Consider the following 17,390-nt stretch of genomic DNA (forward strand, 5'->3'; position numbering starts at 1 on the left):
TTGCCTCTGCCTCTCATTTTCTTCAGCTTCCAAACATCTCAGTCTATCTGCTCATTTGAATGCCACCTGTTTCTCCTTTTCTTCAGCCTCCAAATACCACAGCCTCTGTGCTGATTCAAGTTCTAACCGTTTGGCCTCCAGTTCAAGTATCTTTAACTCCAGATGAATTTTTAAGTCCTCTGAGACAAAGTTGAACTGTCCATTTTCTGAGAGTTGCACATCCCCAAGACCAGTCTGGTTGTCCTCCTGGTTGCTGGTCTGTGATGCAGCTGTGACTAATACTGCAAACATTTCTGCTTTAGTCAGGTTGGCACACACCTTTGGTATTGGGACATGTAAGCCAACTGGCTCCATGTCAACTTGCTGTACTCCTCTGTTGACATCCTTGCCTGCTCTCTCTGACTAACTAAGCTAGCAAAAAATAAATAAAACTATTGTGATATGAAGCTCTGAATGCTTATGGTGTGGCTGCTTTGAGTACAAACACCTTCTTTAGTGACCATTGTTTACAGGCTACAGGAGTTCAATATCCATACCACTAAATCTTAATATGTGATGTGGTTATCCCACCACTGCCAACCAATAAATGTGACGCCCGACTACTGGACCAGTAATCAACAAGCCTCAGTCCTTTCCATTGGGACTAGTGGGGGATGTACATTGGGAAGATGACAAGTACACACACAGTATTTCCAGATGCAAATCCCTGCACGAAGTGCAATTTCCCTTAAGAGCACACAGAGACCACAGTCAGTCTGGGTCTGGTTTCTCCCTCTTTTTCCAGGTCCCTGTAAGACTCCCCACTGGCACAACTAGTAGTTTGACCAAGAGCAGGGCTATTAGGAGTGGCCCACAGTGTCACCAGATAAATATGCAAGTACTCTCAGAGCTTAAATATCTCTAGACAGATCAGCTACAATGATAGTTTTAAATATATTTAATAATAAATAAAAGGACAAGAAAATACTCAATATATAATTACAGTGGCATCAGAGTTCAAAAATATTTAAAACAACATTGCAGGACAGTCTCAAATAAATAAAGAAAGCCATCTAAAATAAGCTTTGCTATATTCTTGACTATATCTAAGAGAATTACTAATCCCTAGTTAACTTACTTGCAGAGGAAGGCAAGTCTGTGGTGAATGGGTTTTCTTTAGTTGTTGTTGTCAGGTCAAACACAGAATACAGAATGCTGTCTCTCTCTCAGAGTTCTCAAATTATTATCTCAAATATTACTACTGGGCTAGTTTGCAGAATTACTTCATTTTTTTTCATCTGACTCTATCCCAGGTGACCCCCCCCCCCCCACTGCTGAAAGCTAGCAGCATTTAGCATGCACTTGTGAAAATAAATATGTAGACCTCAGATCTTTGGCAAATGGTAGAAGTTATAAAACAATAAAACACTTCCAAGACAATACAGAAAGCTCCCTGATTTTAGACATTGTGACTTGCTGCACTGAAACTGAAAGAAACTTTTTATGGCCTGGCCATAAAGTAATTTCATTTCAGCTATTTTTCTGAAGTTTTCCACTGTTAAAAATATATATCTAAACAGTTACAATAGTGCTGGTACATTTCTGTTCTATTCCAGTACGGCATACTGTGGTTACATTTCAAGCACTTTGCAAATGCCTTCAAGCAGTTGATATGCATATGCACAGTTCTAATACACTAGTAACACAAGCATCTTGTATACATCATGTTGATATTTACAAATGACATATAATTATTTACAAAATTCCAGATAACTGGGCTGGCAGTATCCCCTTTGTCACAGAGACTACTTATATTTATTTGGTGACACTGTGGCCACTCCTGAAAGCCTTGCTGCATTGGTCAAACACTACCATTCATATTAGTATTAATTTTGTTCAGTATAATTGTGTACCCTTGTAAAAGCCTTATAGTAATTGGCTTTGGAGTGTTCTGGTGGCAGTACCTGCCTTATCATCTGGATAGAAGGGGCATAACTGGCAAATTTGTGCTAGTCTTTCCCAGGTATTTGAGTGTGTGTGTGTGTGTGTGTGTGTGTGTGTGTGTGTGTGTGTGTGTGTGTGTGTGTGTGTGTGTGTGTGTGTGTGTCAACTACTTGAAGCAGGGACACAGAGCACTGGTTTCACAGAGAGGGTAGTGGAGGGCTTGGCTTGGAACACTCATCTGAGGATTCACCTCTACAGCTGTGCCAGTGGGGAGTCTTATTGGGGGAGGGAAACCCAGCCCCTGGACTGAGAGTGTTCCCTGTGTGCTGTTAAGGGAAATTGTGCTTGGTGCAGAGAGCTGCATTGAAAAAATAAGGTGTGTATCCATTTTTTTCCAAGTGAATGTCTCTCTTCAGTGTCAATGATCAGGATTAAGGCTCCTTGATTCCTGGCCCAGAGCAGGGGTATCACATGTTGGTGAGCAGTGGTGTGGACATTAATTGAACTTCTGTAGCCTGTAAGCATATGGTGCTGAAGGTGTGTGTACTCTCAGCAGCCACAAGGTAAATATACAGAGTTTCATTTTTACAATAGTTTTATTTATTCTTTTTTTTTTTGTTAGTTTAGTTTAGTCAGGGAAACAGGCAAATATATCAGTAGAGGAGGAAAGCTAACAAAGAACCAGATGGCCAGGGGGTGCAAAGCCAAAGGACTGATGCATGCCAACCTGACTATTACTCACTCAGTGTCAGGGGTGAGGATTAAGGCTCCTCGATTACTGGCCTAGAACAGGGGCTTCACAGTCTGAATGTGTGTGTGTGTGTGTGTGTGTGTGTGTGTGTGTGTGTGTGTGTGTGTGTGTGTGTGTGTGTGTGTGTGTTCGTGTAAGAGATGCACATGTCAGCATGTATATATGTGCACAAATGCATGAATGTGTGTGTGAGTTTGTGTGGCTGTGCATGTGTGTGTGCACATGCACACGTGTGAATGTGTTTGTGTGTGCATGCACATGCAGGTGCTTGTGCACTTGTGCAAACATGCATGTTGGTGTGCGTGTTTATGCTCATGCACTTGTGTAAGGTTGTGTGAGTGTGCGTGTTTGTGTGCCTGTGCATGTGCACATGTGTGTGTGTGCACATGTGTAAGAGTGTATGTGCATATATAGACAGGGGCAGCAGTAGCAGTAGCTGCACTGTATAACTAAGGCTGCTGTAAATATCTTTGATGTGGCGGGAGGTGACGAGAAAGAGTTCAAGTCATGGAAGACAACAGTGATAACAGACCATAACTGATGATACTGCATTGTAAGATGCAGCAGGAATCCACCATGCTTGAATTGTCTGTTTTATTAGTGGCCACTATCATTTTATACATGGAATGGTACTGACTTTGAACTCTAAGTACATTTTTTTAATCCCATTTTCCACTCACTGTAGTAAGGAAAGTGGCATCACCCACACCCATCCCCACATTCCTTCAGTTGTTGTCATATTCTATTACAGTTTAGCATTACATATGAAGCCATTCCTAGGCACTTCTTTCACAGACCTGTTTTCTACCTCACTGCTTCTCCATTTTGTTTAGATCAGCAAATGGTCCCTTCATAGATGGCAAAGCAAAATGAAAAACTGCATTATGAATCTTATGGCTACCAGAGTTCATACAATTTTTTTATATCAACTGCTCTTTTGTTTTCATAAAATTTGGTGAATTATTTTATTTTTTATAAATTTAAAAGGGAAAGCACTGCATTATACACATTTTTGATATTTCAAAATGCAGACCTCTCAGTACTTATGAATGGTAGAAATTTACAGGCACATTGTTTTCATACTCATTCTTTAAAATGCCTTTATTAATGAAGTACATCGTCATTTTTTACATCTGCAGTTGCTTATTTAAATCTTGTCCTTTATAAGAAGAAATTAAATAAATAAGGTGTGTGTGTGTGTGTGTGTGTGTGTGTGTGTGTGTGTGTGTGTGTGTGTGTGTGTGTGTGTGTGTGTGTGTGTGTCTATATGACCTCATGAGCTTTGCTGTTAAAATCATAATTATTACAACACAACTCTCAAAGTATAATTCTCTAGTTAAATGTTGTCATTGGCCATTAGCATGTATGTTTTCATGAAATAAGATGATATATTTGCCCAGCAATTCAGCATCATGTTCTGTATCATCAAGCAGATGATAGGAGTTTGAATGCCATGGCCTGAAGAGCAAGCATGTCAGCAGCTGCAAGACAGAGGTCTGGTTTAAGACGCAAGGGTTAATGATCAACTATGAGTACACACTGAGGCTTCAGGTTTTTTTAAGGAATTACTTCCATCTGCAGATCTGCAGGGGATACCACAAGTGAAATAACATGACAGATTATAAAAAAAATTGTCATTGTGTTTCAGCACAATTATTCTGAAAGGGTCACATTTCTGAGTAATAATGGGGGGGGGTCTATGTGATAAAAACAAAAAAGGAATGCAACAAACTGTGAATATAAACAGAGTCAGTATGCAAGTAATCTGTGTTCAAGAAAATTACACATAAAAGTCCCAGGGCAGCCAACGTTAATGATTATAAAACAACCCAGACTTCAAGAAGAAATGCAAACAGTTCCAGTATGCGAAAAGGGCTGAGAGGAAACAGGCAATTATAAAATACATGCTGCAATCTGTTTGCCAAACAGCTGCATCTCCCTAACTTACAACATTAAGAGCTGTAAAATTAGCTGATGAATTATTTCCAGTCTATACATGTATCTCATCTTTGATGTGTTACATAAAGATTATAATCCAGCTACCTGTCATGGTGTTATGTCACACGTTGCTTCACAGACGTCAGTAGGAAGCACGTCTGGGATTTACCTTTTGCTAGCCTTCTATTCTTACAGCAAGGTTCTACTGGAACACTTTCTTCATCTGAGTAAAACAAGTGATATAAATATTCATACAGTGGCTGATTTGCCAGACAGCTGAAACAAACATGACTAGCATCACTGCTTCAAAAGCTAGTCATACATCTTAGTAAAATTATTAAATAAACATTTGAACTTTTCTTCTCCATATCATTTGAAACATTAAATTATGGCAAGTGTCAAATGGTAGGTTCTGAAGAATCTAACAAGTTTGTTCATGGAGTAGTTCCCACCAATAATACAGAAAACTAAAAAACTGGAATAGCAGAAATTTCCTCACAGAATAAAGGCAAAAGCAATAATGCCATGCAGTTCACGTACACACAGTGTATGCTAACTTCTTGTTGAATTACATTTTTTTAAGAAAATTGGAACAAAGTGATTAGACTCTGGGAACTACAGCTCAGTGGGTGAAATTCTGGGAAACACATCTGCATTTCCTTAATGAGCCTCACAGAGAAATACAAGTGTAGTTTCCATTTAATTATTTGAAATAAAATATAATATTAAAATTGCAAAACCTTCTTGAGTTCCAAACAAAAAGTCATCATTCCACAAGTGTGTGACTGAAACTGATTAATTTCTCCAGAGATAACTGTTCTTGGTAGTTGTGTAGTACTGATAAGCATTTGCAGACACTTAGTCTCTGTGACTCCAAGCTAGATGTTCACAGTTAGCATACACTTTTGAAGATAGCACTTGATTAATTATTGTCTAAATAATCCACTTATCTTCATTATCTATCCTGTTCTATGAGAGCACAGCAAAATACTTCTTTTTTACTAGATTCACATTTATTCATTTCCTCATGATCCATTTTATTTGAGGAAGTCTTAATCTTTGTAAGAGAAATATTTATATGAACACCAATTGTCACACTGTGTACTAAGTAATTGTTACTTCACTCCTTTAAAAGTAAAACATAGTAGAGAAAAAACTGATAAACATGATGAGAAAGATAAGACCATCAACATATCCATGTATGTATAGCTTATAGATATTCCTATATAATAATAACAATACAGTTTCGAACTTTGTATGTACCAAAGCAGTATGAGTCCATAATGCATCAGTAGTTTCTGTTTTATTCAAATACTATGTATACTACCAAACCATTGATGCACAAGTCATGGTGGGATATGCTAATGGACCATATTTATATATTTGTTTGTCATCTTAGCCAGCTAATGATAGTGTTGTTTCCAATTACATTATTTCTCCACAAAAGAAAATTCCCAAAAACTCAACTTACTTTGACTCGATCACCCTAGAATGCCTTACAAGCATTGTCAGGGAAACATGCAGGCACTAAGTGCCATTTCTGGGTGTTTGCCTCCATCCCCAATGTAGAGTGACTGTGGAGATAATTTTATTAGTTAGAGGTGGTATGGGGCACACCTCTCCCATTGGGGAATGCAGGGGGCCCCTTGCAAAAACAACTCTGAAAATAGTATTTTCAAGAAGGTGGTTTTGGTGAATTGCCTTTTAATGAGTTGAGGATCGAGGGATTAGCATTTGCCTGAAAGTATTATTCTTCAAGTAGTCATGGAAAATGCAGGTGAGCACAAGTGTGACAATGTGAGGTATTGCCACATATGCAAGGAGACATAGGGCAGTGGATATGTAACATATGACAGCACAGCTAGCTGGAATTTAGTAAAGAATTAAAGAAAAATAGTAAGACATTAAATTACTTAATTTAGGCCATAAAGATTGTATCTTACAGTTCTCAATGCAGCCAGAGACAAAATGTCTGTACAAGGAAGCTTCTTGCATTGTCATTGGGGTGAACTAATTGCTACTCTGGAAGGGTGGAGGTTTAAATTTGTTTTAGGACTTCTAGGAGCTACAAATGATCTTAGCAAGGCACTGTGTGTGTATATTATTGACACATTGGTGTTAAATCCTGACAGCTTTTAGAAAAGGAGGGAAGCATGGGAACCAGAAGTCAGATGAACAGATGTATGTGATATCATTCTGTAATCCATCACTAAAATAATGGTTAATATTAAGTGAGACTGAAGTCTCAGAGGACTCTGTTTTTGTAACCTGACAAGGAAGCACCTCTCACCTACTTCATCTTGCCTTATTCTAGGAAGTAACCAGGGAATAATAATTCTTCATATCAGTCAGGAAAAATATAGTGAGATTAGTTAAGTATTGTTTTTTTTTCTGTAATTGTGTGAACCTGTCCACCTGTATGATTTTTAATATTTCCTGTAATTGAAACTCTGGTGTTTATTGTAAATAGATATTTGGTATTTTCGTGTTCTTTTATTACTTATTATTAAATATATTTAAACTTTTCATTGTGGCTGGTCTTTTAGAGAATAGTTTACTCTCTGAGATTACTTATATATATTTGGTGACAGCTCTTGCTGCTGCTAAAAGCCTTCTGCTGGTCAAACTACTATTTGTATTAATATTAATTTCATTGAATATAATTGGGTAGCCTTGCAAGAGCCTTAATGTAGCTGACTTTGGGGTGTCTGGTGGCAGTATAACTACCTTATAGTCTCAACAGAAGGGGGCATAGCTAGTTATTCTGTGCCTGCCTTTCCCAGGTGTGTGTGTGTGTGTGTGTGTGTGTGTGTGTGTGTGTGTGTGTGTGTGTGTGTGTGTGTGTGCAGGTAATATAATTAAAATGCAGAAAACAATAATGCAAGTAATAAGAAATTATATTATGAAAACATTTGTTAGAAATGATAAAAGAAACTATAAATGGAACTTTAAAAATTAGGTAAAGAAACTAATAAGGAAATGGAAAAGAAAATCACCATGTTAGTAGTGAAAAAAAAGTTTTGAAAACAGCAAACTTAGAAGCTGTGACAGGAATAGATGGAGTGGAATATTTGATGTAGAAAAATTGGAATGAATGGCAAGAAAAGTATCTAGTAGGATTTTAATGAATGGTTAGAAAAATGTATACAAGAAAAAAATATGTATGGGTGTAAGAAAGTTTATGTGGAAGATGGGAGATAAAACTGATATAAAGAATCTGAGACCTATAGTATTAAATAATGTTGATTATAAAATATTTATGAAAATATTACAAAATAGAATAAAATGTAAAGTAAATAAGTCATTGAATTAAATAATTTTTGCAACAAAAGGGAAAGGAATTTCTAATGACAATAAGAGAGATAGTAGAAGAGGTAATTACAAGAAAAGTGAAAGTGAAAGTCTTAGTAGATGTTAGCAAATAATTTGATAAAATATAACATGCAGTGTTGTGGGCAATTTTAGAAATAATATGAGTTAAATAAAAAAATATGGAATGTTTTGAGATCAGTGTATTGTAAAAATAAAGTGAAATTGGATGTTAATGGTTGGCTAAGTGAGAAAATAGAGATAAAAAGTGGCAAAAAACAAGGATGTCCAGTAAGTAACATGTTGTTTCCATTAATATTGACTGCCATTATAAATAAAGTAAGTTTAACATTAAAGGATGCTAGATATTATACAACAGAAGAAATATGGATTCCATCAATGTTCTCATTTGCAGATGATTTAGTATTAGTAGATAAAAATGAAGAAGGGATTAAAACAGCTATTAAGACACTAAACAGAATTTAAAAGTATTAGGACCAAGTATTAATAAGGGAAAAAAATAAAGGATTAGCTTTTCAGGTAGAATAGAAAGTATTCAATTTAATAATAAAGAGAGAGAAATTCTAGGATTAAGTTTGGTAATGAGCAATAGAAGGTAATCCGATGGAGAAATGCGTTAAAAAAATAAATATTAGCTTGTTCTGGTGGACATTTAAACTTATGTACAGAAAAAAATCATATTTGCTAAATTCAGTAATATTAGCAAACTAGCTCATTTGGCAACTGTTTTTTATGCTAATAGAACTAGGAAAAGAGTTATATATATATATATATATATATATATATATATATATATATATATATATATACATATATGTATATATATATATATATATATATATATATATATATATATATATTATACATATAGTTTGCCTTTATTTGGGGTTGAAGATTAACCCCAATCAAATGAGGAATTCTTTACATTTCTAATAAAAGAAGAAGGATTAGGTTTAATAAATCCAATTGTTCATATAACATTATTGAATCTATATAAAATACTCACTTGAATAAAAGAAAAACAATTAAGACTGATAGTAGATATAACAAAAGGAAATATAGAGATATTTGGCAGAAACTTGAAAAGCTTAAAAGAACTAAAGGTATGATGGATGCAGAAATAAGATTATGTTATGGAAGACTGATATAAACAATATGGAAAAAATAGAAAGGATTGATATGAAATATAATGGAGAAAATGTATTATATTTTTCCAAGGAAGAACTTAAAAGGTAAAAAAAGTGGTAAAAGAAAGAATGGATAGGTATGCAAAATAGGTTGAATCTACAGATTTCTTATGAAGACTGTCCATAAACAAGCTTCCAATAAAGGAGAATATGCCATACAAGAAAACAGAGGAAAGAATTTATCTACATTGTGGAAAGGTAGAAACTAAAGAACATGTGTTTATGAAATGTGGTAGAACGAAACAATTATGGAAACATATATATGAAAAGGAGTGTATAAAATGATTGAAAAATGTACATTTGTATATGACAGAATATGGATATTATAAAAATATACAACAAAAAGAGGTAGATAAATGGGATGAAAACTTGTTTTGTATAATGTGGATTATATGGAATGAGAGGTTAAATGAAATAAGATTTAATGGAAAATTATCAGTGTCAGAGATTTTGAAAAAATACGATTTTGGTTATGGAAAAAAATCAGTAGGGGAATTGAAAATGTAAAAAGATAAGGTAAAATGTAAAGTGATAGTATATAAGTATAAATAATGCATATAAAATGTATATAAGGTATATTGCAAATTTGAAATAAAGAACCCATACTTTTTTCAAGTGGAGACACTGTTTGATGTAGCACTTCCTACTTCTGATCTGGGCACAGAAGCTGCTTCTAGAAGCAGGAAGAAGTATGACAACTATTTTCAGCAGAGAAGTTGTTGAGAGAGATGCAGAGAGATAACTAGATGGTTTAAGTGCAAAGGCAGTTAAGACTTCATAAAAATGTTTTCAGATGAAATAATAAGCAAAGGAGAGGAGCAGAGGTTCAAAATGAACAAGACGGGAGAAGTGAAGGAGCAAAAAGAAGTGAAGGTTGTCAATCCTTCACAGTATTCAGAAATGCTGTTTCAGAAGAGTTTGTTCAAGGGAGATGGTGAACCGCAGGAGGGCTGTATTATTACAACTCTCTAATTGGGATGGTTGCAGGACATATATCTAAATAATTTAAATAACCAGACTGAACCAGAAAGTGGAAAGGCATTATCATGAGAAGAAATAATGGACAGGATCCAGGAAAAATAAGTGGCAGAAATAAGAAAAGAGGAGAGCAGGATGTATGCATAAACCATGAGAGCAGGAGAAAAGAGGGAAGAAAAAATCGGATGTAAAAAGGAAGAAGTATCTTGTAAGAATAAGCAGTAAGAAGGAGAAAGGACTTGATAGGTATGAAATCTGGGATAATATTATTGTGCCCTTGGGTATTTCTCACAAAGAGGTAAGAATGTTTCTTCGTATTAATAAAGTGACTTTTTGTGACATTTTATTTGAATCAGGACAGTATATGGAAAAATTTCTAGAACAATATGAAATAAAGAAAAATGATAGCCCTTGGAACTCATATGTTATTCAAGCATTTAACAGAGAGACAAAAAAGAAAATGTATGTACAGTTTCAAATTGAAGCAGAACAAGAAGTATTGAAAGAATATTTAATGACTGCATGCAAAGATGTTTTGGACATTACAAAAATATATGATATTAGAGGTTTATGAACTAGGAGGTAGGATTCTGCTGTTGTATTGCAAATTAAAAATGAACACATAATACATATTCCAAGTATGATAAACGTGAAAGGAAACAGAGGGTTTGTGTAATATTGGAGTCAACCAAAACATTTTTCTTTTGTGGTAATTATAATTTAATTAGTAATTGTGATAAAAGAAAGTGTTATATTTGTGATAAAGTAGGTCATGAAGCAAAAAAAATGTGAACTGAAATGTGTAAAATGTGAACAAACAGGGCATCCATGGATGGACTATAAAGAAAATTCAGAAAAAGGTCGGGGGAGAATGAACATGAAGAAGTTGTTCAAGAACAAAATATAGAAGTGGAACATGAGGAAAAGCAGGAAGAAGTTATAATGGCAGACAATACGAATTAGGAAAAGATATTAAGTACAAACGGAAGAAGAGGAGGAAGCAATAGCAAATTCAAGTGATGAGGAAGCCATCAACTGAGTGATGATTAACACTAAAAATAATTATATTGGGAAAAGAGTAAAAGACAGAAAATGAGAATTTAAGAATGTAGGTTTGAGAGAAAATAAAAAAGATAGGGGATGAAAAAGGTAAACAATTTTATGAAAAAGTGAAAATCTTAGCTATAAATGTGAATAGTATAAAGCATATTAAAAGAATGTGTATTAAAATGGTGTAGAATGCTTGATATGGATATTATAACATTAGAAGACAAGAATTTTGACAGAAGAAGAGATTGCAAGTAAATTAACTGTGGGAAGAATAAGTTATTTAGAATATAGCAGAAGAAATATGTTCAGGTGTTGGAATTTTAAGTAAAAACTCATTAGAAATGTTGGCTTATACTTTAGTAATATTAGGTAGTGTGACAGTATTGGATGTTACATGCAAAAAGCAAGTATATAGAATTATTGCAGTATATACAAGTGTTACACAAAAAGAAAGAGAGTTGATGTTTAAAAAGATCTTTGATTATGTGAATGTTAATATTTTAATTGTAGATTAAAAATAGGATAAAAGATGGGGCTGATATTAAAGTAATTGCAAAGATTTTGAAAAGTGGAACATTGTATTATGGGATAGCAAACAACGGACATATAAAAGGGGTAATTTAAGAACAGAAATTGTTTATTTTATGATTTTAGAAAGTCTGAAAATGTTATGTGAAGGAACAACTGTAGCAGGCAATTCGGATAGAGATCCAAGAAAAAAAGGACATTTAAAAATAGGTAGAGGTAGTAAAAGAATAAATAAAACAGACTTAAATGAGGACAGTAGAGAAAGGATTATACAGTTATGGAAGGATCACATAGACATGTGGGTGTTTTATGAGAACTGGTCAGGTTGGTGTATAAGTTTTAAAGAAAATAGAGAACATGTTTTTAGAATGGCTAAAAGGAATAGAATACAAACAAAAGTATAAAGAAGTCAGTCATGAAGCATTTAGAGATATAAGAGACAGAAAAGGATGTTTTGAAAATGAAAAAAAAGGATATATGAAATTAATCAAGAAAAAATAAAACAATTTTTTTTTCTTACAAGGAAGGAAAGAGGTGGAAGCATAGTTAAACAAAGCTGTAAAAGAAAATAGAAGAGTAATAAGAGAAATAAAAAAATGAAAAAGGAGATAGTGTTAAAACACAAAAAGAAATAATGGATATAATAAAAATATAAATGTAAGACATTTTCAAAGTACAAAACAGAAAGAGAACATAAGTGGAGAGTGAAAAAGTAACTAATGAAAATAATGAGAGGATGGAAAAGAACATAATGGTGGAAGAAATGCAAAATTTATTAAAGGCAGTGAATATGGAATCAGCCACATCTCTGGATAGGATTGGATATTCAATGTATAACAATACAGTAGACTGGCAGAAGCATTTTGTAGAGGTGCTAAATGAATGGTTAGAGAAATGGGTGTAAGTCAAAGAAATATGTATTGGAGCTATGAAATTTATATGGAGAAAAGGAGAAAAAGAAGATATAAAGAAGTGGAGACCAATAGTTTTAAACAATGTGGACTATAAGATATTTATGAAAATAACAGAGAAGAGACTAGAAAGTAAAGTGAATAAATTACTGAATGAAACCGTATATTATATTAAAAGATAATATAAGTAAAAAAATAATACAAAATATTTGTTTCAACATATGAAAATAATAAAGTAAAATTAGTAGTAAATGGTTTGTTAAGTGAAGAAATAGATATAAGCAATGGCATAAGACAGGGTTGTCCAGCAAGCAAGCAATATTTTATTTGTGTTAATTGTGAATGCAGTTGATAATGAAATAAATCTAACTTTAAGAGAAGCAGAATATAGAACATGAGAAGATTTTAAGTCCCAGTAATGTTTTCTTATGCTGATGATATAGTGTTAATTAATAAAAATGAAGAGTGAGTGTAGATAGCTATTAAGAAACTTAATACCTAATGTGTTTTGGCTGATGTACAAATTAGAATAAAAGTAAAGGTTTATGATTAATAGGGAAAAAAAGAGGGATTCAGTTTAATAGAGAAAAAACTGAAATTTAAGCATAACGTTTGGAGCGATCAACATAGAACAATATAATGTCAGAATATCAACCAAAAAATAAGAAATATATGTTTGTATTGGAGAACATATAAGATGTACAGGAAAAAGTATATTTGATCAATTCTGTTCTAATAGGTAAAACAGCATATTTAGTGAATGTGTTTATGGTTCCCACAAGATACAAGAAAGAAGCACTGTCAATAGTGATTGACCTTATATGGGACCAAGATTAAATCCAGTTAAAAGAGGGGTATTATATGTTAAGAAACAAAAAGGAGGATTAGGATTGATTATTCCTGTTGTTTACGCAGAATCATTGAAGTTATATAAAATGTTGACATGGTTAAAGGAAATGAATAAAGCACTGATAGATGTAATAATGAAAGAAAAGTATAAAGGAATTTGGGATAAGTTGAATTACTTAAAAAGAGGAAATATATATTTGAGTGAGGAAATTAAAGAATATCAAGACAAAATGTAATATAGCAAAAAGTAGAAGAGAATGGTTTGTGGATATTATAAATAAATATTATTGTGTATATCTGTGGAAACATTTAGAGAAAGTAAAAATAAAAACTATAAGGTAAGGATAGAAAGTTGTAAAAAAGTTTTGAATATACAGATTTTCTGTGGAAATTAATAATAAGGAAATTACCAGTAAAGGCAAATATGACACATAAAAAAATAGAAGAAAGACTTTGCAATCATTGTGGTGAAGTACAAACCACAGAACATTTTTTTAATTGCGAAAGGGTAAAGAAGTTACCGCAATAATAAGTGAAAATGAAAGTACAAAAGGTTTGAGGGGAATAAAAGATATAAATGTGGATATGATATAATATGGTAAAGGGAAAATGCTAAAAGGGAAAAGGGTGTTACGAATCCAGATACAAAATTATTTTGTCTAATATGGATTATTTTTAATGAAAGATTAAATAAGATAAAATTCAATGGAAATGGATATTTTCAGAAATATTGAAGAAATTGAAGATTTTGGTTATGGAGAAAAGATGGGGGGATTAAGAATGTGAATAAAATATAGTGAATATGTATAAAAGTGAAAACTGAAATGAGACTATGACTATAAAAATGTAAATAATTCTAAATAATTTGTATATGATGTCATCATCATCTTCTTTCAGCTGTTCCTGTTAGGGGTCGACACAGCAGATCATCTGTTTCAATTTCTTCCTGTCCTCTGCATCTTGCTCTGTCACACCAACCACCTGCATGTCCTCTCTCACCACATTCATAAACCTTATCTTAGGCTTTCCTCTTTTCCTGTTACCTGGTAGCTTCATCCTTAGCATCTTTTTCCCAATATACTCAGCATCCCTCCTCAGCACATGTCCAAACCAATGTAATCATGCCTCTCTGGCTTTGTCTCCAAACCTTCCAACCTGCCTGACCCTCTAATATACTTATTCCTAATCCTGTCCACCCTCGTTACACCCAGTGCAAATCTTAACAACTTTAATTCTGCCACATCCAGCTCAAACTCCTGCCTTTTTGTCAATGCCACCATCTCCAATCCATATAACATAGCTGGTCTCACTACCCTCTTGTAGACCTTCCCTTTCACTCTTACAGGTACTCGTCTGTCACAAATCACTCCTGACACTCTTCTCCACACACTCCATCCTGCCTTTACTCTCTTCTTCACCTCTCTTCCACACTCACCGTTACTCTGAACTATTGAACCCAAGTATTTAAACTCAGCCACCTTCGCCACCTCTACTCCTTGCATCCTCACCATTCCTCTATCCTCCCTCTCATTCACACACATATATTCTGTCTTAGTCCTGCTGACCTTCATTGCTCTTCTCTCTAGAGCATATCTCTATCTCTCCAGGGTCTCCTCCACCTGTTCCCTACTCTCACTACAGATCACAATGTCATCTGCAAACATCATAGTCCATGGGGACTCGTGTCTGATCTTGTCTGTCAACCTGTCCATCACCATTGCAAATAAGAAAGGGCTCAGAGCTGATCCTTGATGTAACCCCACCTCCACCTTAAACGCATCCTTCACTCCCACCGCAGACCTCACTGCTGTCACACTACTCTCGTACATATCCTGTACCACTCTTACATACTTTTCTGACACTCCTGACTTCCTCATACAATACCACAACTCCTCTCTAGGCACCCTGTCATATGCTTTCTCTAAGTCTACAAAAACACAATGCAACTCCTTCTGACATTCTCTGTACTTCTCCATCAACACTCTCAGAGCAAAGATCGCATCTGTAGTGCTCTTTCCTGGCATGAAACCATACTGCTGATCACTAATCATCACGTCCCTTCTTAATCTTGCTTCCACTACTCTTTCCCATAACTTCATGCTGTGACTGATCAATTTAATCCCTCTGTAGTTACTACATCTCTGCACATCACCCTTATTCTTAAAAATCAGTACCAAAACACTTTTTCTCCATTCCTCAGGCATCCTCTCACTTTCCAAGATTTCATTAAACAATCTGGTAAAAACTCCACTGCCATTTCACCTAAACACTTTCATGCTTCCACAGGTATGTCATCTGGGCCAACAGCCTTACCATTCTTCATTCTCTTCATAGCTATCCTTACTTCCTCCTTGCTAATTCACTGTACTTCATGATTCACTATCCCTACATCATCCAACCTTCTCTCCCTCTCATTCTCCTCATTCATCAACCCCTCAAAGTACTCTTTCCATCTCCTCAACACACTCTCCTCACTTGTGAGTATGTTTCCCTCATTATCCTTTATCACCTTTACCTGCTGCACATCTTTCCTAGCTCGGTCCCTCTGTCTAGCCAATTGGTACAGGTTCTTTTCTCCCTCCTTAGTGTCCAACCTTTCATACAACTCTTCATATGCCTTATGCTTAGCCTTTGCCACCTCTCTCTTTGCCATGCACCTCATCTCCTTATACTCCTGTCTACTTTCTTCATCTCTCTGACAATCCCACTTCTTCTTTGCCAACCTCTTTCTCTGTATACTCTCCTGTACTTCCTCATTCCACCACCATGTCTCCTTGTCATCCTTCCCCTGTCCAGATGTGATACCAAGCACCTTTCTAGCCGTCTCCCTTACTAGCTGTGCTGTAGTTACCCAGCTATTTGGTAACTCTTCACTGCCATCCAGTGCCTGCCTTAACTCATCCCTGAACTCCACCTCACAATTACCCTTTTTCAATTTCCACCACTTGATCCTTGGTGCTGCCCTCACACTCCTCCTTCTCTTCTTGATAACCAACGTCATCCTACAAACCACTATCCTATGCTGCCTAACTACACTTTCTCCGGTCACCAGTTTACAGTCTCCAATCTCCTTCAAACTGGCCCTCGTACATAAGATATAATCCACCTGTGTGCATCTTCCTCCACTCTTGTATGTCACCCTATGCTCCTCCCTCTTGTTAAAATATGTATTCACCACAGCCATGTCCATCCTTTTCGCAAAATCCACTACCATCTGACCTTCTGCAGTCCTTTGTTTAACACCATACCTACCCATCACTTCCTCATCCCCTCTGTTCCCTTCACCAACATGCCCATTGAAATCTGCTCCAATCACCACTCTCTCACCCTTGGGTACAGTAATCACCACTTCATCCAATTCACTCCAAAATGTTTCTTTCTCATCCATTGCACACCCAACTTGTGGAGCATATGCACGAACAACATTCATCATTACACCATCAATTTCCAGCTTCATAAACATCACTCTATCCGACACTCTTTTCACCTCCAAAACACTCTCAGCATACTGTTCCTTCAGAATAACTCCTATGCCATTTCTCCTCCCATCCACACCATGATAAAACAATTTGAACCCACTGATACACCTAGCCTTACTCCCCTTCCATCTGGTCTCTTGCACACACAATATACCAACCTTCCTTCTGTCCATCATATCAGCTAGCTCTCTCCCTATACCAGTCATACTGCCAACAAATTTGTATATGATGCATATAGTGTAAATATGTTATGGCTTTTAATAAAGAACCCCTACTTTTTTCAGTAGGTGCTATGGGATCTTTTACATCCACCTACGCTACAACCAACTCATGCAGATGGGACCTTGGTTTAACATTTCATTCAAATGAGTTTTGAGATGTAGCAGTCTGTGAGTTCATTCATTTGTTTCTTGTGTGATTGTGCGATGCCATATGCTACCACGCTATGAATCATGTCTTGCACTTC

The sequence above is a fragment of the Protopterus annectens genome, chromosome 2.part0 (genome assembly GCF_019279795.1).
Source record: "Protopterus annectens isolate FY-2018-M chromosome 2.part0, PAN1.0, whole genome shotgun sequence".
NCBI classification, from domain to species: Eukaryota; Metazoa; Chordata; order Ceratodontiformes; family Protopteridae; genus Protopterus; species Protopterus annectens.